General features: G+C 38.2%; 1 long non-coding RNA gene across 1 annotated transcript in view; it reads right to left on the bottom strand.

Moving 5' to 3' along the window:
• Positions 1–13706: 13706 nt before the first annotated feature.
• LOC142363006 (uncharacterized) overlaps positions 13707–23379 on the bottom strand; it is a 76944-nt gene continuing 67271 nt past the window's right edge. The window contains exons 4-5 of the long non-coding RNA XR_012765433.1: positions 20272–20341; positions 13707–13775 (exon numbers count right to left, since the gene is read on the bottom strand). This is a non-coding gene — a long non-coding RNA (uncharacterized LOC142363006). The remainder of the gene's footprint in view (positions 13776–20271; positions 20342–23379) is intronic.

Raw genomic sequence — 23379 nt, 5'->3', positions numbered from 1 at the left:
TGCAGTCCAGAAGAGCTCAAAGGGCCTCACTTGTTACCGCTGTTTATAGAGTTCTGAGATGACTGACTTTCATCAGTAAATCACCATCCTGACCACCATTTGCACCAGGTAATTATAGTATCTTGACAGCAACCGTACAATTCCAGTGCTTCCCAGGCTGTATAGTTCTGACATTTACCAGGCAGGTACAATCCAGGCAGCAGGTGTTCCAGGGATGGTCAGGGAGCACCTGATTGGCCCAACTCACTGCTCTTGTACAAAAACAAGAGAAGTACCAACTCATCCCAGCTCTCTGCTCTTGCAGTACAGGCAAGAACTCTATGTAGATTGCCAGGTGGCCTGAAGGCAGTTGGGGGGCGGGCAGGGGAGGAGGTGGAACTGTACCACCACAGGTACCCTACAAATATATGTGAAAACCTGGAGAAATCAATCACCAGCTTAAAAAAAAAGAGTACACAAGAAAAAGTTATATGTGAATGAGAGATCTCTTTGTCATTCACTAATTCTGTCATTGACTATGACAACTCTTCTGTCATTGCACAATGAAGAAAAATAAACCCTTTTTCGTAAATTAATCCAATCTGTATATTGGATCCTTTTTCAGCTATGACTTTGGGAAGCATAATATACAAATAAATAAATAGGTATTTTACTATATCAATAGCTCTATCATGTATTTATAAAGTATTCTGTAAAATAGCATTTCTAATTCATTAAGGCAAAAAGATAATGTGTGAGTAAAATAATCTAATTAGGGACTAATTATGCTTACAAGACCACTTATCATGTTACCGAAATGCCAAGTTACATTGTCTTTATTGTTTCAAGAACACCTTTATAGCTGAACAATGTCTAGGTGGTTTCTGAATATCTCTAAGGAAGAGGTCTCCAAATGTCATGTGAAACCAAGTATATTTTATCCAAATTATCTCAACTTGGGAAAATAATACTTTGCGTATATGCTTAGGTAAAATTTGAGCTAGATCATTTTATATATAGATTAGTGTTTCTGTGTGTGTTTGCCACTTTCACATGTGTTCACTTTGGAGGATTATGGTTGAAATTTATAGAAAGAGTTATTCAGAGTTCTACAACAATAATTTATGTATCTCATATGTAATTCAGGTAAAAGGTTTCAGTTAAAGTGTATCAAAGCAAAAAGTCCAGTAAAATTCCAAGTAATACACTTTTACACATATTGACTGTTGCTCTATATCTACATACAACTACTTTCATATATATGTACACTAAAAAAAATTCTATGTGCTTGAATGTCACTGATATTTCTCAGGGATTAGGAAGTCAGGATATTCTCTAGAAATTTGAACCCTTCAAATATTAAGTTTAAAAAAGAAATAATAGCCTCTAGTTCCTGCAAAAAATATTTTAAATAACCTGCCAATCTGTCCAGTCTCATATGTGAAGAGTCATTTTTGCTGTTCTGCTTTAGGAAGGTAAATCTTCCATATTTGGATCAGCAACAGAAGGATTGCTGCTGTGAGGCCCACGTAAATTGATCACCTGATTCAAAGTAAACCTACGTGAGCAATTGCCAAGAGTATACTTGCTTCTGCAAACAGGTACATAGAATACAGCTGGATGGGTTTCTGCCATATTTTAGTATCAAATGCTACTGTGTTTGCAGCTGAAGTTATTGTAATTAAAATTATATATGGAGTTCGACTAGAAACCCTCATGTTTTGCCTTGCATTTACCTTTCCTTTGGAGGATGAGATTTAGCTTATTTGCAGGTGTTTTTTTATACAGAGAGATGAGTACTTCAGGAAAAATCCTTCAGCTGTTTATTTTATGAGAATGTAATATACAAAACTTGTAATCAACCTGAATTATTTTAAATTTTTAATTACCAGAATGGAAATCCAATAGCAAAATCTAAAATTTCATTTATATACCTGCTCTTTCATTTGAATGTTATATGGCTCAGATTAAAATTCATAAACAAAAATCATGAATATGTTGCTGAGGGTAAATAGCCTTTAGAGTTTTCTCATTAGGTCTCAGCTAAGATTTAGACTAATGGAGAACTGTTGTTTTTATGGAAATATACCTAGGTGAAATATATATTTTTTGTCTTAAACTTAAGAGGCCTAAGGCTTTAGATCTAGAGCAGTCTGCAAGGGTAAAGATTCAAGAGAAAAAGAGTAAACCCCATTTTTTGTTCATCAAGGACAAGTAGAAAATGCTAAGCAAATGCCACTATTATTTTGGAATTTTTTAGTTTAACAACAATTTTCAATAAATTTGATTTTGACATAAATATACTTTGAAGCCAGAATTTGCACATAGCTATACCTACATACTGCAGTTGGTACCCACTCCAAGCTTGCAGTGATTTCCTAAAACAGACTCCCATTTAAACCATTAAACACCCTCACTGTTTCAGAAATGCTAAGATTTATTAATGAAATTATTTATGAGAGGGTTGACATCATAATTTTATACTCCTAAGCAATGCTTGATCACATACTAAATATGGAAAGAAAAATTTTTTCAGGTCTCCTTTCCTTGCACTTCAGAGTTATTATAGACCAGAGTTTCCCTGTTTTTCATGATGTCTGGGTCCTGTTTGCCTACTGCTTTCATTAAGTTTCAGGAATATCTCAACTTGCTTATTCAAAGTCATCAGTGGTATATTATTTGTCACACATTAAACATAATGCCAGTTTTTTTTACTGTAAGTTTGGTTAAAATACTTCTAGCAGTGGATGCATGGTGGCAAGAGAATTTTGGAAGTGTATTTGCAAAATCAGTTTTAAAAAATCTGAAGTTATATTCTAAGAATGCATTTTATTTTCACTTACTGTCTTTGGCGCTTTATTATGCAAAGAATTTGTTCAATTTGTGATATATAGCAATCTCATACTGGCTGAGAATGAAACTTTCATACTGATTCTTTATCTGATTTTGGTTTTGCTTTTGGATACCTTCTCCTAAATCTCCCTTTTATTCTAGTCATCTGGCAAACTAATTATTCATATATGTCTAAAATCACTCTAAAATCAGTGTCTAGAAGTAGTCAATTTTCTGGAACTTCAGTCACATTGGGACTTTCTCAGTTGCCTTGAGTTAGGTTCTTCAGCTCAGTAAGTATTTACTCAGCAAATTGTTTATAAAAGCAATTTAAGATTTTACTTTAGGAAAAATAATCTGTCCCTGTACAAAAAGTTTAAGTGAAAATTAGAAGCCTAAGTTAGATCCTATGCCTTATACAAACTTTTAGATCACTAATTTCAGGAATTCTGCCACTGACAAAAAAGAGTAAAGTAAATAGCTGTGATCTTTAAGCAGTACACCTTCTTACATATGCAATCTGGTGAATCCACAAAAAATCTGTGCTTTTACACGCTTGTATAACAGCTTTGAAGCTCAATCCTCCCTAGACAGAATTTACATCTGTGCAGCAAAAACAGCAATAGGTTTACCTACCATACCTTGAATACAACTTAGCAACAATTTTTATTTTTTTTTTTTATATTTAAAATGACACACTGGTTTCATGGTGCCAACACAAGAAAAAGTTCTTTAGCGTGGGACTTGAAAAAATCTGGACATGACATTGAGGTTCATCTATAATCAATTTGTAAAATACTGACTTTTAAATAAGAATAGAATTTACAACCTATCTTAAACTGCTGAGATTTCTTGCCTGCCTTCATATCTACTGTTCTTTGAAAATTATAGGACAAAGACCTTAATTTTTAAAGTCAGTTTCAGATTTCTACATTGTATAAAATTGTTCAAAAATATTGGAGCATGTTAACTTCTGAGACCAACTTCAGAGTCTCAGTGGGAAACCCACTCCCAGACTAAATTGAAACTGGTTTAAAACTTGATAGATTTTTAAGCTTACAAGTGGTATAAAAGAATCTTTATTGTTTATGACACTATAGGAACTGAGCCTCTGAGAATTCTCCGGTCTCCTGGCCTTTGAAAGAGCAAGATGTTAATTCCTTAACGGAAGAATGTGATGGTTAAGATGTTTTCTAGTAATTGAAGAATGCTTGTGTAGGAGTGGGAACAAATCTTTACAACATGAAAACTAAACCCCAGGTTCTTACACTCACTTTGGTTTAAATAGTTTGTATGTGATCAGGAAGTTTTATTGAACACTGAAAGCAAATTTAAAGCCGTTCACATTCACCATTTTCTACCTATAACTACTACTGGGAAGCATCTTTACCAGCTGCTTCTCTTTCATTTTCCCCTTTTGTTAGTAAGGCCTTGAAATGAAGTAATCCATCATCCTCATATCTTTTGCAAAATACCATTTAGCTATTTTTATATGAATGAAGATGTGCTCTTCCTAGGGAGCTGAATGGTCTGTTTCTAAATAATTCTTGCCTCTGTTTACTGAGTGTCAGATCTTAATGACTATACACAATGATACCTCACATTTAAGTAGCAGTCTGTACTGCCAACTAGATAGTTGGTGCTGGGATATAATTTCTGAACAAAAAAGAAAAAAAAAATTACTCTGAAGTAAATAACAATGGCAGTGAGAACTTTTAAGTCTGGCTTTGATATGTGTGAAGTATTTAGCCAGAGACTGTGAGAGACTGGAAGGCTTAATGTATGTTTATGTCTCAAACATTGTGTTAGAAAGCTGCCTCAGCCCCAAGGCAGCCCTTTAAACAGCCACCCTGAGCTCGCTGAACATCCTGGCCACATCCCTCCAGCCCAATCCACCATGGTGGGACAGGACGTCACCCGCCCACGGGTGTGGTCTGCCCAGCAACAGCAGGCTGTAGGCGAGAAGCTGGGTAGCACAGGACATGGAGGGCTTATTGGAGGATGCAGCCTTCCCTGTTCTGGTGTGCCTTACCAAATATGGCCAGAAGTCACACAGAGTTCCTCTGAGGAAGGGGCTTGAGACCACCCGAGAGACCCCTCGTGCCACCCCCCCTCCCCCAGCTGGTGCCTGCACGGATCACAAACCTTCTAGAATAAGTACCTCAAGAGGCCGGACTGAGGGCAGGGGCTGGACTAGAAAGGACATAACTGCAAAGGGCAGGGTGTGTGCCTGCCACCAGAGTATTGCTATGCCTGTTACCATGGGATCCTAGGGTGGTGATACCTTTCTTTCCTCTCTTTTCTCTTGTTTCTTCTCTTTCCTTTCCTCTCCTGCTAATAGATATGTGTTAAGAACCCACATTGCCAATGTTTTCTACATTTTCCAATCTCAAGTTACTTCTGTTATAAATAAAACGTTTGATTGTTTGATTGACACTCTCCCATTCATAGGCAGGACACAACAGAGATAGATGAAAATCATTTTTTTTCCAAAAAAGAAACACTTTATGGGATTTAGGTAAAACAGAAAACCAACCAAATAAAAAGAAAAAAAGAAAGAGAAAAAAAACCTTGAAAAGCAAATAAACAAAAAAAAAAAACAGAAAAAAATACAGAATCAGACATTTAAAAGAAATTTAGAAAAAATGGCAAAATTCTATTTCCCAAATATAAAACTGTTTAGCTTCTGTGTTTTGCAATTGACGTGTCACCTTTTTATTTTTTAGTTGTTAGTTTATTGTTTTCTAAATATTAGTACTAATTCTTCAAGAAAAATGGACTAGAGTAACACCTTCATGAAAAGAGAGCAGGGAAAATCTTGGGTAGCAAAAGGTGGTGAAAACTCTAAAATGCTGATTCATTTCTCCTACATTAACTGTAAGTGGAGACAGAAATTTTTTTTTTCCTAGCTCATCATCACCCATTAGTATACCTTACATTCTCCCTTGGTAGCAGCAGCAGCCTGGTTGGTTAAGGTATAGGTAAAACAAGCAAGAAAGGTATTTATAGTGTTTGCTGCCATTTGTTTCTCTAGCAGTCCTGGTTTCTACCAGTCATCTATACTGTGTGCGTAGTAGATTAATTCCAGGATCTCTTCTGAAGCAGAAAAACTGTTAGAACCTGATAAAGTCTCAGTAATTAAGGCACTCCAGGACACTCAATGGACTTATGTCAAATGGCTTTATCTTGTCACATTCTGTTTTTCCAATATTAGCACAGGAGGTCTTATCCATGTATACCTTCAAAGTCAGATATTGCAGCAGAAGTATGATAAGCTGCAATGTATGTCATATCCTGAGCACTTTCTGAAACAGATTCAACCTTCAAGAACCTTAAAAATATTACTAAAATTTCCAAGACTCAAAGAAGTGTTCATTATAGCACAGAGGAGGCCCAAGCTCTTGTCACCATATACCCCAGGATGGCCCCTTTCCAGGGACCGCTTGTAAAGTCACTTCAAGGAAAATAAGTTAATTTTTGTTATGACTGCAGCTTTGATCACAGCTGTTCAAAACTTCAAAATTAAAAAAAAAAAAGTAGGTAAATAAATAAATTAATACAGTGGGCTTCATTACGGGGAACTCTTGTTATGGAAACCTGTACGGTCATATGTCTTGATGGAGAGCACAGCACCCTGTTCAGTATCTATGGCAAGACAGAAAAGGTTTGTAGGAGAGAATGTTATGTGGAATAGGTACCAAGCTCGGGATTAACCAAAGTGGTATGCAAAGTAGTCAGGATGTGCAACGTACTACATTAGGTCTATTGCCTCCAGTGCTTAAGCATAATTGTTAAGAACTTTCTTATAAATTCTTCAATAACATTTTATTGTGTCACAGAGAATTATTCTTCATTAAAACACAATAAATCTGAAATCACTTCTTTTTTTTTTTTTTTTTTAATAAGGGAGAAAAAGTAGTCCTGTTAAATTGAAACCTGGCCTTCAGAGGTCCTAGCTGTGGCCTGCTTTCTCCCTTCTTATAACACATATTTCAACTATGTATGGTTCAATTAATTCAATTAATGACTAAACTCAGTGTAAACTAGAAGAATTCTAATCTAGTATTGTCTTATACATGTCATTTTTATGTAAATTTATACAGAAGATTAGTCAATCTTGGAAACAACATTGAGACAAATGCATTTTTACCAGAAAGATCATCTTGAGCTTTCATAAAACTAATAGACAATTATGATAGGATTGTATACAATTCCACTAAAAAACCAAAGTGAAACAATCTTTAGATATTTCTCCCCTACTTTGCCACTTTTGCAAGTCTTTTTCCTTTCCCACAGCTAAGAAGAATGACAGAAATAGAGAAAATGAAGAAAAACATAATAAAATGAAGGAAAACATAATAAAGTACCAATTCTGAAGGGAAGAAAATAAAATAAAGAGGCACATGAGAAACATGACATTTTTTTATAAAGTATTTTGGAGTAATAATTCTAGTTATTTTCTTCCTTTTTTTCTTTACAATTAATAATTGTGAAATAATTACTCTAATGTTACTTATAGGCTGAGAAATTTATTTTTTAGAAAAAAATATTTCTGAATTTCTTTCATGGTGTTAGAAGTTTGATGACCCAGTAGTTCAGAATTTGAAAACTGAAATTATACCAGATTGTTGTGGTTTTGGCTGGGATAGAGTGAATTTTCCTCAGAGTGGATGGTGCTGTTTTGGATTTGTGACCAAAAGAGTGTTGGTAACACACCTGTGTTTTAGCTGTTGCTGAGTAATGATTACACAGAGTCGAGGTCTTTTCTACTTCCTACGCTGCCCCACCAGCAAGTAGTCTGGGGGTGCACAAGAAGTTGGGAGAAGACAGCTGGGATCAAATATCTCAACTGACTAAAGGGCTATCCTATACCATATAACATTGTGCCCAGCAATAAAAGCTAGGGGAAGAAGGAGGAAGAGGGGACATTCGCGTTTATGGTGTTTGTCTTCCCACGTAACCACTATGCCTGATGGAGCCCTGCTTTTCTGGAAATGTCTAAACACCTTCCTGCCAATGTGAAGAAGTGAATGAATTCCTTATTTTGTTTTGCTAGCATGCGTAGCTTTTGTTTTACCTATTAATCTGTCTTTATCTTAAACCATGATTTTCTCACTTTCATCCTTCTGGTTGTCTTCCCCACCCCACTTTGAGGGGAGTAAACAAGCAGATCTGTGGTGCTTAGCTACCTGCCTGAGTTAACCCACAACACTTATGTTACTAACGACTTGTTAAATAGCATAAGCTGTGAGTTATATCAGCATCAAATTGATGAAAGCTCACTTATTTATGTAGAATTCATTACTAACATTTAGGTTGCTTTTGGCATCTTTCTAATTGGCAGCCAATGACAATGTAAGATTACAGATGCCTTGAAAAATACATTAACAACATAATAATAGAGGACCCAGGGCTGCACACATTAATGGTTAATTGGTGTTAAAAGAATTGTGTAAAAAAATAATTATGAAGCTTCCCACAAGTGATAGCACAGATGGAGCTGTCTTTGAAGTAAGGCTTCATAAGGCTATGCAATTCTACAATAAAAATAACTAATTACAGTTCTTCAGAATCCACTATACAGAATTAATCAGTCTGATATCCTGTATTGTACTGCTGCATAAGTAAATATTACTTTAATGTCATTAAAAAGAACCGTATTTTAGTACTTGATCTAAGATCTTGTTGTGTTCAATGGTACCCACTTTTAAGGTTTTTCTGTTTGATCTAGGCTCTGTAGAGTAAGGTAAAATTCTGTCATCCGCTCCAGACAGTTGACCACATTTAGACACGTTTTTCATTCTTACTGTATATGTAATATATTCTGTAAACTGCAATGAATTTTTTTCACCCTAATACTATAAAATTTATGGCAAAGATTTCTTTTCTTTTCTATATTTTGTTGCTGTTGCTTTAAAATAACATCATAACTTCAAATGAAGGAAAAAAAGAGATAAATATATGATATAGATGTAAAAATTCCCGCTATAAATTAAATATAAAATAACATTTTTCCCTGAAGTGTGTATCGAATCAAGCTATTAGAGGCCTGTGCTATACTAAGTACTACATAAGAATTATCAGTTACTTTAAATTTCCAGTAGGTAAAGGCATAAGATCAGCCGGGAAACCTCCTTGTTTGTAAAATAATTTGAGATTACAGATGTAGTTTCATTTTGATTTTAGTTCTGAATGCCAGATAACTGATTCAAACAAATGATGTAAACGTTTACATAGAAGTTTAGATCACTATTCTGTTTTATGGGAATTCAGTTGAACTTCTGACACCCTCCAAGAATATGCCCCTAAATCCTTTCACACACCGGTGGAATAGGATTTGCTCTGTCTTTTGAAATTCCATTCTGAACTGAGGAAAGTGTCCATATTAAGTTTAGATGTTGCCTAAACCTCTTTAAAGAAACGTTTCAATAAAAGATATTTTCCTGAAAAAAAAAAGTTTTAATGGAGAGAAGAAAATCAGAATTACTAATCACACCTCAGCAGCTGACAAAACTGAAAGAGGATGTTAACTGCATTAAAGCAAAATAATATCCTTAATTTAGAACCTGCCTTTATTGTCCATATGAAACCAATTATAAAAAATTCAGATTGTACATTGATGCCGATTACTGTTTTTCAAGATCATATATTTTACAGCCTCTCTTTTCCTCCCTCTCTCCCTCTCTCCCTTTCTTCCTTCCTGCCTTCCTGCTTTCCTTCCTGCCTTCCTTCTCTGTTGTTGTTAAACTATAATTTGAAATACTGTTCGCATGTAATTCCAGGGGGAGATATAAAATGTTGTTTTAAAATGCTCAATAGGAAACAGAATTCTTCGTGTTTCTTGTAGAAATCAGGTTATCTTCTTTTTAGTCAGAGAATAGGCACAACATAAATGTTTGAAAAAACATATATTTGAAGCAACATCTAATTTAAGTAACTGTGCAGAAGCTTTGAACATGAAATAAATATACTGTCTGTTTTAACTTCTGTATGGTTTGAGTCACAATGGAAGAAAGCAGAACATTGGTTAAATACACTGAGAAAACTGTGAGTAGTTTTTCTCATAAAGGAATGTTCCCACTACTACATCATATATATTCTGTGGTTTTCTTCTCTTTTTATTGTATGGGGAGAGGAGGCAAGATTTAACTACAAAGAAGAACTCCCTGTTTTCTTTGTGTCTACTTGGAGTCACTTCTGTGACATCAAGGTGAGGTGTCCTGACAATGATTGTGATGTCATAGGACTATGATTTCAGCTGGAGGAATAAACAGAAGCAGCAGATGAATTCTTATGAAAAAAACGTCTGCTTCCGTAAAAACGTCTTAGTTAATAAGAAAGAAGAAAAGAAAAAAGCAAAAGAAATGTGACATATTTAGGTTGATTTCTTTCCCCTAAACAGAATGTTTTTTAATATTCAAGGTCTATCCCAAACATGCTGACTTCTATAACCTTTCCTTGTAACACTTAACCCATTACAGACTTTTAATAATTTTTAAAGGAGCCTTCAGATATTCCTGCTGATTCTTATGACAGCTAAAACTTTCATATTCACCATGCCCACATACACATCTTCCATATAAAATCAGTTAGGAAGTAATACCATTGCCACACTCAGTGATCTGACAATTCATTCTTCAAGTTACTATTTTGTGCAATGCCTAGGGCTATAGGTGTAATTAATTAACTAAATGGAGGCAGATGAAGTCATAACATAGAAACACAAAGATGTAATTTCTCTGTGTATGTAAGTGTCTCTCTGTTAGACTCACTTTTCATGTTTGGGTATAAACACATTTAATATTCAACCATAATTCAGCTTAAAATACTTATCAATTGTATGACTATGAATTTTCTACCTCGACTTCAGCAAGGCTTTTTGACTCTCTCTCCCATAACATCCTCATACGGAAGCTCAGGAAGTGTGGGTTAGATGAGCAGATGGTGTGGTAGATTGAGAACTGGCTGAATGGCAGAGCTCAGAGGTTTGTCATTAGTGGCGCAAAGTCTAGTTGGAGGCCTGAAGCTAGTGGTGTTCCCCAAGGGTTCAGTACTCGGCCCAGTCTTATTCAGCTCCTTCATCAATGACCGGGATGAAGAGTTAAAGTGTATCCTCAGCAAGTTTGTTGGTGACACAAAACTGGGAGGAGCAGCTGATAAACTGGAAGGCTGTGCTGCCATTCAGTGAGACCTGAACAGACTGGAGAGCTGGGTGGAGAGGATTCTGATGAAGTTCAACAAGGGCAAGTGCAAGGTCCTGCGCCTGGGGAGCAATAACCCCATGCATCTGTACAGGCTTGGGGCAGACTTGCTGGAGAGCAGTTCTGTGGAGAAGGATCTGGGTGTCCTGGTGGATGACAGGTTAACCATGAGCCAGAAGTATGCCCTTGTTGCCAAGAAGGCCAATGGTATCCTGGGCTGCACTGAGAAGGGCGTGGCCAGCAGGTCGAGGGAGGTTCTCCTTCCCTTCTACTCTGCCCTAGTGAGGCTCCATCTGGAGTACTCTGTCCAGATCTGGGCTCCCCACTTCAAGAAAAATGAGGAGCTACAGCAGAGGGTCCAGTGGAGGGCTACGAGGATGATGAGGGGACTGGAGCATCTCTGCTACGAGGAAAGGCGGAGGGAGCTGGGCTTGTTCAGCCTGAAGAAGAGAAGGCTGAGAGAGGAATCTTATAAATATCTGAAGGGTGGGTGTAAGGAGGATGGGGCCAGACTCTTTTCAGTGGTGCCCAGTGACAGGACAAGGGGTAATAGGGACAAACTGAAGCATAGGAAGTTCCACCTGAATGTGAGGAAGAACTTTTTTACTTTGAGGGTAACAGAGCATTGGAACAGGCTGCCCAGAGATGTCTTGGAGTCTCCTTCTTTGGAGATATTCAAAACCCACCTAGAAGAGGTCTTGTGCAGCCTGCTCTAGGTGACCCTGCTTCAGCAGGGGTGTTGGACTAGGTGACCCACAGAGGTCCCTTCCAATCTCTGCCATTCTGTAATTCTGTGAATTATTGTAATACAGTAGAATGATATGATATGATATGATATAATATGATATGATATGATATGATATAGTATAATACATTATACATAGAAAAACAGTTTGTGACAATATTGTATAAAAAAACAGTTCGGGAGGGAAACCGAACCCAAACAACAAAAAACCACCAACACCAAACTTGAAGAAACACAGAAGAAATTTCACTGGCTCAGCACTGCAGTATCCATACAGCCCCTCCCCCACGGTTAACAGCGTGATAAAATATGCACCATTTTCAGTATAAGACTTACATACTCTCTAAACTGCTCTGTATGAAAATTAAATAAAAATAACAAAAGGCAGACACACAAATTTCCAAGTCAACAGTCTCTTCTCATCACAAAATTTGGAGTCTAGAAACAGACCTCAACTGTAGCAGCAGAGTATCCAAGGGAAGAATTAATTTCTCAGATAAGTATGTTGGTAGCTATGGTAGGTTTTACCTTGGTTGGCTGTTAGATCTCCACCCAGTTTCTCTTTCAGTCACCCTCCTTAGAAGGACAGGGAGAGAAAAATAAGACAGAAAAGATTGTGGGTCAAGGTAAAGACAGGGAGATCACTTGCCAGTTATCATCACAGGTAAATCAGACTCTGTTTGGGAAAGAGCAATATCATTTACTGTTAACTAAAAATAGAGTAGGATGGTGAGAAACAAAGACAAAAATAAAAACACTTTTCCCTCTTCCCATCCTCTTTCTCCCACATTCGGTTTCATTCCCTCATTCCGAACTTCTCTACCTCCTCCCATCCCATCCCACCCCTCAAGTGATGCAAGGAGGAAGGAGAACTGTGGTTGCGGTCAGAAGAGTTTGTCTCTGCTTCTCCTTGCTCTTCATGCTCTTCCCCTGCTCCAGCATGGGATTCCTCCCATGGGAGTCAGTCCTTCATGAACTTCTCCAACAGACATCCTTCCCATGGGCTGCAGTTCTTCAACAACTGCTAAGCATGGGTCCTAACCAAAAGGTATAGTCCTTCAGAAGTAGACTGCTCCAGTGTGGGTCCCCCATGGGGTCACAGGTCCTGCCAGAAAACCTGCTCCGGCATGGGCTCTTCTCCATGGGCCCCATCCCTGTCAGGAACCTGCTCTGGCGCAGGGTCTCCATGGGCTGCATCTTCCTTCAGGGCATATCCATCTGCTGTTGTGCGGGATCCTTCACAGGCTGCAGTGTGGTTATCTGCTCCAATGTGTTCCTCTCCATGGGCTACATGAAGACAACTTACTTTGCTGTGGTCTTCAACATGGCAGCAAGAGAAATTGTGTTTCAGTCCCATGCTTCTTCTCTGACCGTGATGTCTGCAAGACTGTTTCAAATTTCTATATTGTTCCTCTTTCTCACAGCTGTTGTGCAGTGTTTTTTGCCCTTTCTTAAATACGTCTTCTGGGAAGAACTAGAACCTTGGCTGAGGGGCTCAACTGTGTCCCATCCTGGATCTGCTGGAGCCATCTGGAACCAACTGTGTCTAGCTTGGGACAAACCCTGGCAGTTTCTCACAGAAACTACCCCTGTAGCTCCACACACCCACCCACCCCCCCCCGACAAAACGGTGTTAAGTGAATACAATACAGTAGTCTGCCTGCTAAGAAAACATAGTGACATTTCTTGGCAGTATAAAAGTAACAATATAGTTTCTTTTTTAATATCTATTGCTGTGAAATATTTATATTATTTTCCCTACTACCCCCCTCCCTGTAGTGGATGTTTCCTTGCTACAAATAAAGTGAGGAAGATTCACCATTTTCCCTGGAGAGATGTGAACTCCTCTGAGCAATTTTGAAAAGTGCTTTTAATCTCCCTTTCTGATTTGAACACTCTAATTATGGTAGCTTTAAATGTGACAGTACCTTTTTGATAAGACTGACATCAACAGGATGAAAGCAGTGAGGTGTTCAGATGAGGACATGATACAAAACGGACCGGGCTCATCAAGATTTCTATGTGTGAAAATCATGAATAAAAGGAAAAGTTAGATCCAACAGCAGAAGTAACGTGCTTCAATAGTATCTGAGGTGTGAAAGGTAAAACAAAGGCAGCAATGGTATTGGAGAGAGTCTGACAGCGGTGCTGTTTGAATAATATAATAGTTTGATTCACTTCCAAAGCTGAAAGATGACACAAAAAATAACCTTACATACTAGGATGTAAGATAGTAAAGCTTGTGGCTAAGGGCCTGTTCTTCCTTTTCCAAATGTGATTTTTCAGTATTATTTGTTACAGCTTTCATATGAAATTATTACTAACTAAAAAATTTAGAATTACAGAATCACAGAATGTTCGGGGTTGGAAGGGACCTCTGTGGGTCATCTAGTCCAACCCCCCTGCCAAAGTAGGGTCACCTACAGCAATCTGCACAGGAACTTCTCCAGGTGGGTCTTCAATATGTCCAGAGAAGGAGACTCCACAACCTCCCTGGGCAGCCTGTTCCAGGGCTCTGTCACCCTCAGAGGGAAGAAGTTCTTCCTCATGTTCAGATGGAACTTCCTGTGCCCATTGCTCCTTGTCCTGTCACTGGACACCACTGAAAAGAGTTTGGCCACATCCTCCTGACACCCACCCTTCAGATATTTGTAAGCATATAGTAGGTCCCCTCTCAGCCTTCTCTTCTTCAGGCTGAACAAGCCCAGCTCCCTCAGCCTTTCCTCGTAGGACAAATGCTCCAGTACCCTCACCATCCTCGTAGCCCTCCGCTGGACTCTCTCCAGTAGCTCCTCATCTTTCTTGAACTGGGGAGCCCAAAAGTGGACAGAGCACTCCAGATGGAATGTGGAAAGAGGGGCAGGCCACTTGGGAAGAGTACAGGAACGTGGTCAGAGCATGCAGGGATGCGAAGAGGAAGGACAAAGCCCACCTGGAATTGAAGCTGGCAAGGGATGTATAAAACAACAAGAAGGGCTTCTTCAACTACATCAGCAGCAAAAGGAAGGCTAGGGACAACGCGGGGCCTCTGCTGAATGAGGCGGGTGTTCTGGTGACGGAGGATGCAGAGAAGGCAGAGCTACTGAATGCCTTCTTTGCTTCAGTCTTCAGTGCTAAGACTGGCCCTCAGGAATCCCAGGCCTCGGAGGTAAGAGAAGAAGCCTACAAAGAGGATGACTTTCCCTTGGTCGAGGAGGACTGTGTGAGGGATCGCTTAAGCGATCTGGACGTCCACAAATCCATGTGCCCCGATGGAATGCACCCATGAGTGCTGAGAGAGCTGGCGGATGTCATTGCCAAGCTCTTTTCAGTGGTGCCCAGTGACAGGACAAGGGGCAATGGGCACAAACTGAGGCACAGGAAGTTCCGTCTGAACATGAGGAAGAACTTCTTCCCTCTGAGGGTGACGGAGCACTGGAACAGGCTGCCCAGGGAGGTTGTGGAGTCTCCTTCTCTGGAGATATTCAAGACCCGCCTGGACAAGGTCCTGTGCATCCTGCTGTAGGAGACCCTGCTTCAGCAGGAGGGTTGGACTAGATGACCCACAGACGTCCCTTCCAACCCCTACTATTCTGTGATTCTGTGATTCTGTGGGGCCTCACTAGGGCAGTGTAGAGGGGAAGGAGAATTTTCCTCGACCTACTGGCCACACTCCTCCTAATGCACCCCAGGATCACATTAGCTTTCTTGGCAGCCTGGACACACTGCTGGCTCGTGGTCAACCTGTTGTCCACCAGCAATCCCAAGTCCCTCTCCACAGAACTGCTCTCCAGCAGGTCCGCACCAAGCCTGTACTGTTACATGGGGTTGTTCCTTCCCAGGTGCAGGACCCTGCACTTGCCCTTGTTGATCTTCATCAGGTTCCTCTCTGCCCAACTTTCCAGCCTGTCCAGGCCTCGCTGAATGGCAGCACAGCCTTCTGGTGTATCCATCACTCCTCCCAGTTTGGTGTCATCAGAAAACTTGCTGAGGGTACATTCTAACTCTTCATCCAGGCCGTTGATGAAGAAGTTAAACAAGAGTAAGCCCAGTACTGCCCCCTGGGGGACACCACTAGTTACCAGCCTCCAACTAGACTCAGCGCCACTGATGACAACCCTCTGAGCTCTGCCATTCAGCCAGTTCTCAATCCACCTCACCGACCACTCATCCAGCCCACACTTCCTCAGCTTCCCTAGGAGGATATCGTAGGAGACTGTGTCAAAAGCCTTGCTGAAGTCAAGGTAGACAACATCCACAGCTCTCCCCTCATCTACCCAGCCTGTCATGCCATCATAGAAAGGTATCAGATTGGTCAAGCATGATTTCCCCTTGGCGAATCCATGTTGACGACTCCTGATAACGTGCTTTTCCTCCACTTGCTTGTTGATGACCTCCAGGATGAGTTGCTCCATCACCTTTCCCAGAATGGAGGTGAGGTTGAGCAGCCTGTAGTTAGTTCCCTGGATCCTCCTTCTTGCCTTTTTGACGACTGGAGTGACATTGGCCTTTCTCCAGTCCTCGGGCACCTCTCCTGTCCTCCAGGACCTCTCGAAGATGATGGAGAGTGGCTCAGCAATGACGTCCGCCAGCTCCCTCAACACTCGTGGCTGCATTCCATTGGGGCCCATGGATTTGTGGGCATCCAGATTGCCTTTGCGATCCCTCATACAGTCCTCCTCGACCAAGGGAAAGTCATCCTCTCTGTAGGCTTCCTCTCTTATCTCCGGGGCCTGGGATTCCTGAGGGCCTTCGTTGGCACTGAAGACTGAATCAAAGAAGACATTCAGTAGCTCCGCCTTCTCTGCATCCTCCAAGAAGTATTACTTGTTTATAATTCTTAGCAATCCATACAGCTTTTGGTCAAATAGTTTTGTTTGTTTCACTGTGTAATCTAGTGCATGCCCTGAAAGCTCCAGTATCACAGAGAAAAAATGAAATTATTCTCTTATATACAATAGAAGCCACATGAGTATGCTAGCAGTGCAAATCTAAGAGGTAATTTTTCGACAGTAACAGCAAACAAATGGTTTCTTTCACTTCAAGTCAGATATAATCTGTGTTCCCACAGTGAGAATAAGGATGGTCAAGAAATATTTTCTATGTTAATTGCATACAAAAAACAGTACTGTGATAAAAATTTAACAAGACAGAACACAGAATTCTTTGAATTTCATGAAGCTGCCAGTAATTTTTGTCGTAAGATTCTAAAATGTATGACCCGACAGAAACCCTCCTCATCTACCCAGGATCTCTGTGGGAATATGAAGCCGAGCACAGGAGTGTCAAACAAAAAGCACTATTGTGAGGCCATCAAGCTTCTACAGAAAGGTTATTGTGTTCATAGTAGTCAAAGCACAGGATATCTCGAAGATGTTGAATTTCGTCCAAACCACCACTTATCCTATAATGAGCTGTGGAAAATTATCTCAGATCTTTTGTGATAGATCTTCTTGAGACCAAAGAAGTCTTTTGTGGTATCCTCACCATTAAGTGGGTAATTATAATGAGGTTGTATAGTGACAAATCATGTGCCAATCCTTGGTGCCCATGAAGACAATCGTCAACACAATATGAACTGATTTGCACTTGTGTAATGAAAACTGAACAAAATCAGAGTGGTGAGGCTCCTCCTACAGAGTTCTTAGACCTAGCCTGGCAAATTTTCAGGGCAGCACAAGAGGAAAAATTGTTTCTTGACTCATTGATTTGTCCTCATATGGAATTATCTCATCTGATTACCTCTTAACACTATCTTATCTTACTTGCACATCCATGAGATGTTAATGGTTTTTAAATGACAGGAACTTTTATTTCAGTCATGCTTTATTTAAAAGGTCATTTTCAGAGTTTTATTGTTTCCTCTCTTCTCTGTTGTCATTTTCTCTCAAAAACCTAAATCAGTATTTCCTACAAATACCATTTTTTTCATATAGAAATAGTTGATCTCAGCCTTGCAGACCTCGTTTAATTAATGTGATTACTCTGGAGAACCCAGTAGTGCACAGCAAAGTATATTGAGTTTTTTCTTGGGGAAAAAAATGTATAAAAACTTCCAACATATTTCCAGTTTTGTGCAAGAAAATTTCCCTGTAACTGCAAGGCTAATGCCAAACATTTATAAGCTTTATAAGTCTGCAAACTAAGCATTATTCACATGGTCATTAGATCTCTTCAGAATGTCTTATTTTAGACTTGAATATCTTATTCTCTTAATTCTTAGAACACTGACCAAAGTTAGTGAAAATTATCATTTTAAATATTACATATTTGCAACAGATTTTCAGGTAGGTATACACTTTTAACTCCGAAATTTTGATTAGCCTGTTTTTGCTTTAGTTTGATTATAAGCTTCTTGCCCTCATTGGTCACTATGTCACTGTCAGGTAAGTTCTCAGGACCATTTGTGTCTTACCTGAACGCACACTGTGGATCCATGAATTGCAGATCAGAAGAGATATCTAGAGTGTCAAGCATTATCTCAGAGATCACATAGCACCACATAAAGCCCCTTCTAGTATCTCTCCAATGTCAAATGCAACTTTCATATCATGCAGCCCAGTTGCATAGCCACTGTCAGAGGCCCAGCTAGCTACTGCCCTTCAGTATTCACACCTATGCTACTGCAGCAGACATTCATAAAAAGCTGAAAGCTCTAATTTTGGGGAAGGAAAAAGAGGATGACAACTCACCACACGAAGGAAACGGTCTTGAGGCTCTCCACAGGATGACCAGTGCCCTAACTTGTGGTGGGTTAGCCTTAGCACATAACAATGTTCACTCACTTCCCCTCCTTATCAGGACAAGGGGAGAAAATAGGATGAAGAAGCTTGTGGGTAGAGATGAAGATAGGGAAATCACTTACCAATTACCGTAACAGGCAAACCAGACTTGACTTGCAGAAAATCAATTTAATTTATTGTCAGTTAAAATCTATTTGGCTAGTGAGAAATAAAGACTAACAAGTGTAGTCAATGTCTCAGACTTGTGCCCCCTTCTACAATTCCCACTGCCCACCATCAAGTGAAGCAGAACCAGCCTAACAGTCACTCTGTTCCTGCTTCCAAGACAATGTCAAGGGAAAAAGGTGCTCCTTTAGAGAGGTCCTGATTGACTCCAAGGGCAGTTTAGAAAGAAAGAGCTGCTCCTTTCTCATTTGGAAGAAGTAAAATCCTGATAGCTAGTTGCTACTTGCTCCTGAGGAGAGGAAAGAACTAAAAGAAATGTTAGGCTGTGGTTAGAGGAAGACCCTAACAGCTGCCTGATGCTATGTTTGAATTAATGCACCAAGATAACTCTGGATTAACAATCTCTGAAGATTTACTACAGAAATTAAAAACTACCTTATTTTAAATGTTTCCTTGTATTTATACCTGTATGAATTATGCAAGCATATATATATTATGGAGTAGGGAAAAGCTAGACTCACAAAAAAGTCATATTACAATGTTCACCAGAAAGCTCTTGTTTTTTGTCTGAAATACAATCTTGATGCTTTTTTAGGTGCTTTAATGACCTATTTTCCTTTCATATAAGCATGTAAGCAACAGTCATTTGCTACTTTCAGAAGCACACCATGCTGTCTAAAATGATCAATGCTTGGTTTCAAGCCAAAGCCTAAAGATGGTTATTCTTAGTGGATTGAGACCTTCAATTCATGAAGATACATTACACTAATGATAAAAAAAGGGTTGAACATTTTATATTCTATAGCAAACAATCAGATTAAAGCTAGAAAATAATTTGAAATCGACTAAAAAATAATCATGAAGGGATTTTAATATGTCTTAAACAAATTAAGGAGTCACATGTCCTACAAACTTTCAAAGACTTTAAAGATCCTACATCATTATGGAGATTTTTGAAATTTTCACCCTTAAAAGTAGTTTATATCTTTTACATCCATACACATATATAGTATCACTAGTTCAAAATGGGTTAATTTTAATGATTTTATGGAAAGTAATCACAGTCCACACCTCATAAATGAAATACTTCGTAAGCATTAATGATGTTTCTTGGTAATAACACTTAAGTTCTGTATGTTTACAGTGGTACTTGATAGTTTGCCATTCATAAGAATTAAGTTTTAACTGACCTAGTCTCAGCATACTCCTTGATAATGCCACTATAACATGTTGTATCATGCAGAAATGTTTTCTTTGCAGTTGGTGGCTGTGTTTACAAAGAGGAAAACAGCTCTCAAGTAAGAAATCCTTCAGTGATATTGAGATATATGTATCTTTTAGAACAACCATTGCTGAAATTTGATGACTCGTATCACAGCTGCTAGTAAGGACAGGTGGCTCAAGAAAAATTCCACAGAAAACTGAGTTTAATTCTCAGATATTGCAGATTCTGTTACAGTCAACTTACTGGCTCCAAAAATGAGGATCCTGCAGTTCAATCATCTCTATGAACTGTTTTCTACCACTGAAACAAACTCAGACCTAAACCACACCCTTGCATCTCTAATGGCTTTACAAATGCAATTATGGGATATATTTAAAGATCTTCACAACATAGCCAACTTACAGCAAAACGAATGTTCCAAAATAATGTTGTCTAGGGACAAGATGTGCAGTACCACTCTGAGGTCTTCTCTCTGCATGGGAATACATAAAGTATTTTCAGGACTCTAGTAGAAATATTCTGTAAAATATATTCACAGAGCAACAAACCCAAGTCAGACAAAAGCATAGGACTACATGTGTTTCCTAGCTCCTTGTTGCATCCTTGTAGCCGTAACTAATGGACTCAATCTGTTGTGACTTAGGTGTGCAAAACAGAGACATCTGACTATGAACCTGTGTCTTTAATGAATAGTGAATAATGTCTAAATAAAGAAATATTGAATAACTTCTAAAAAGGGATTCAACTGATTTCTATTAGGCACTTAATTAGGACGAGATTTATTTTTTAGTCACTTACCTCTTTCCACTGAAGGCAAAGGAAAGTTACATTGGCTAGGTCTCAGTTAGGTGTTAAACTCAGAAACATACAAAGTTAGGTAAAATGAATCTTGCACAATTTGTCTGCATAGATAATTTCAATTTAATTATAAATTAGGGAGATGGATTTTTTTCTTTTCAGTTCCATGTATTTTCTGATAATCTAGAATTCCTTATTAGAAGAACTAATCATGTGGCTGTGGCATTATTTAGAAACAACTTACTTTTCAGAATGTCACAAGGAAGAAAAAGCCTAGGGAGTGACCTACAACCAAGAAGACAAAGTAATCCTGAATACTGTAGTGAGATCCCTCAGCCTTTAGAAAACCACTGCAAATACCATAGCAATAAAGATATTGCATCATTCATTTAAATAGTTGTGTATTTCCACACTTGTAAACATTGACAGATATTTATGCTATTTCTGGCAGTGTTAATTTATGTCTGAGTGTGAAGTAAATCTTCCCCACCCTTCTTCCCCTCTGATTTCGTATATGTACTCTGTTATGTGTTGCTGAGAACCTCAATAATAATAATTCTCTCTTAATTAAGAAATTATGATAGGAAGTGCACAAAATGTAGAGGAATTATTTTACTCATTAGCAGTTAAAAATCTTGCAACGGTTCGTAAATGCTGGCTTTACCAAAAGAAAGGTAGCTCATAAGGTGAATTTCTGCTTTAAGAAAATTTTATTTTCTTTTACTTTTTTTTTAAAGGAAATTGGACTTTTCCATCTCTGAGGTTTATTACACATCCTTCTCAGGTTTTGAACAAGTCATACCTTTTTTTTATTTCTGAAAAGAAATAAATATATTTACACGCTTTGAAGGCAAAAGAAAGTCTCTGTGGATGAAAATGCAAATGCCTGAAGGATCCCATGAATATTAAAAGCATTGTTTGACTAAAGAACAATTGTTTGATATTTTTAGGTAGATTTTTAGAGAACAAAAAAAAGAAATATTACCCTATAGCCCCTGCGGGAGGTGGGAATGTCTTTTATCAGGTTTTGTTTCACGGCATCAGTCTAAATGACAGTCAGAACAATGTCAAGATATTTTTTTCAGAAATTATGAACTGTAAGCCTGAACAAAGCTTTTTACTACATTTAGATCCAAAGGAAAAGGAGTTTACTTATGCCCATATCTATACTACTATTTCTGTCTTCTGCTATACTACAGATTTACTCGAGAGGTCTAAGAGGATGATCTAAGTGTTCTAAGAGGAAGACAAAAGGCAGTTTCATCAATACTTTAATAGATATAAGAAAAAATGCTGGAAATTAGCCACATGATTAATGCATTTTTGTTTCCATTTTGTAGTAGAATAGCACTGATGAGAGCATATGAATTCACTGTCAATGTGTCTTTATGTTGGAACATGCCCATAATTCTCATGTATGACCTGATAAATGCCCACCCTGCAATGTATAATGTATTTTTTAGTTCTGGGGCTTTTTTGTTTGTTTGGCTGGATTTGCTTGGTTTTGTTTTTAATAGAAAAGTTTGGTAGACAATCTGATTTAAAAATCTCAGAGCACTGAGATATAGAACCCTGGTTGTGTGTCATATTATGGTATGACACCCATTTTAATGTCACTGCTAAATTAAAACTGTAGAAAGTGTAGTGAAAAAAAAGTGCAAATTCTTAGACACCTACTTTTTAAATGCATGCCTACTTTTATTTATATATGCGAATCATTAACTGTTTGGCATTATGCTAAGCATAAATTCTACAGCTGAATTATACTCAAAAACTTGATTGCTACTTCAAAAAAATATAAGCTATCTCATAGCAGTGCGTATTGCATACCCGCACTACTGCAGGCCAGTTACTGGTGACCCACAGGGAGGCAGTGATTCATTTGGCCAAATATGTATCCAGGGTCATTTGAAGTACTATTATGATTTCCTTCCAAGTGTTCTGTTGATACTCCATACTGACATGTGTGTCCTGTAGGCCCTATCTCATTGTCTGTCAAACACATGCATATCTTGAATACTTTAGGGCATGTCATGTGATCAAATAGAACCAGATGTTTAGGCAATTAATTCTCACACTGATTTTGTCTATGTACTCCTAACTTGAGGCTGCTGTCAATGTAATAACAATAGTGCAGATGATAAATTATTTAATGGATATGTATAAGCTATTTTGTCACAAATTACCATATCTGTATTAGTTATCACACAGAGCTTGGCCAGGTTTCTTCTTCATTTTTGAAATGATAAATAACTGTCAACCTAAGAATCTAACAACAAATAAAAATTCTCAAACTGCACCAAAAAATAAAAATGCAATACCCTAGTGAATATAGTGCCTATATTAATACAAAAAAACAAATACAGTGATAATGCAAAATCTAATTGGAAAAGTCCATTCTCAATACAAATATTTTATATACATATGTTTATATTATGCATATACGTGTATATAATATATGTTTATATGCATAAGCAAAGAAAAGGTTATAGATGTAAGCATAAGACAAAAAGGGTAAAGGTCTCAAACATAAAGAACAAAGAAACTGTTCATCAGGAATTATTTATCCTTCATTAGTGATCTTTGTGGGCAGAACATCACTGTTATGCCCTTTGCAAGCTTACTAGTTCTTTAGAAATTTTCTTTACTTTAGAAAATTTTTTTTTTTCTTTTTTATTCATTCATGATTTCTCTTCATGCTAATACCCTCAG

Source organism: Opisthocomus hoazin, chromosome 1 (assembly GCF_030867145.1).
Source record: "Opisthocomus hoazin isolate bOpiHoa1 chromosome 1, bOpiHoa1.hap1, whole genome shotgun sequence".
Classification (NCBI taxonomy): Eukaryota; Metazoa; Chordata; class Aves; order Opisthocomiformes; family Opisthocomidae; genus Opisthocomus; species Opisthocomus hoazin.
This window is presented reverse-complemented; position numbering and strand designations above follow the sequence as displayed.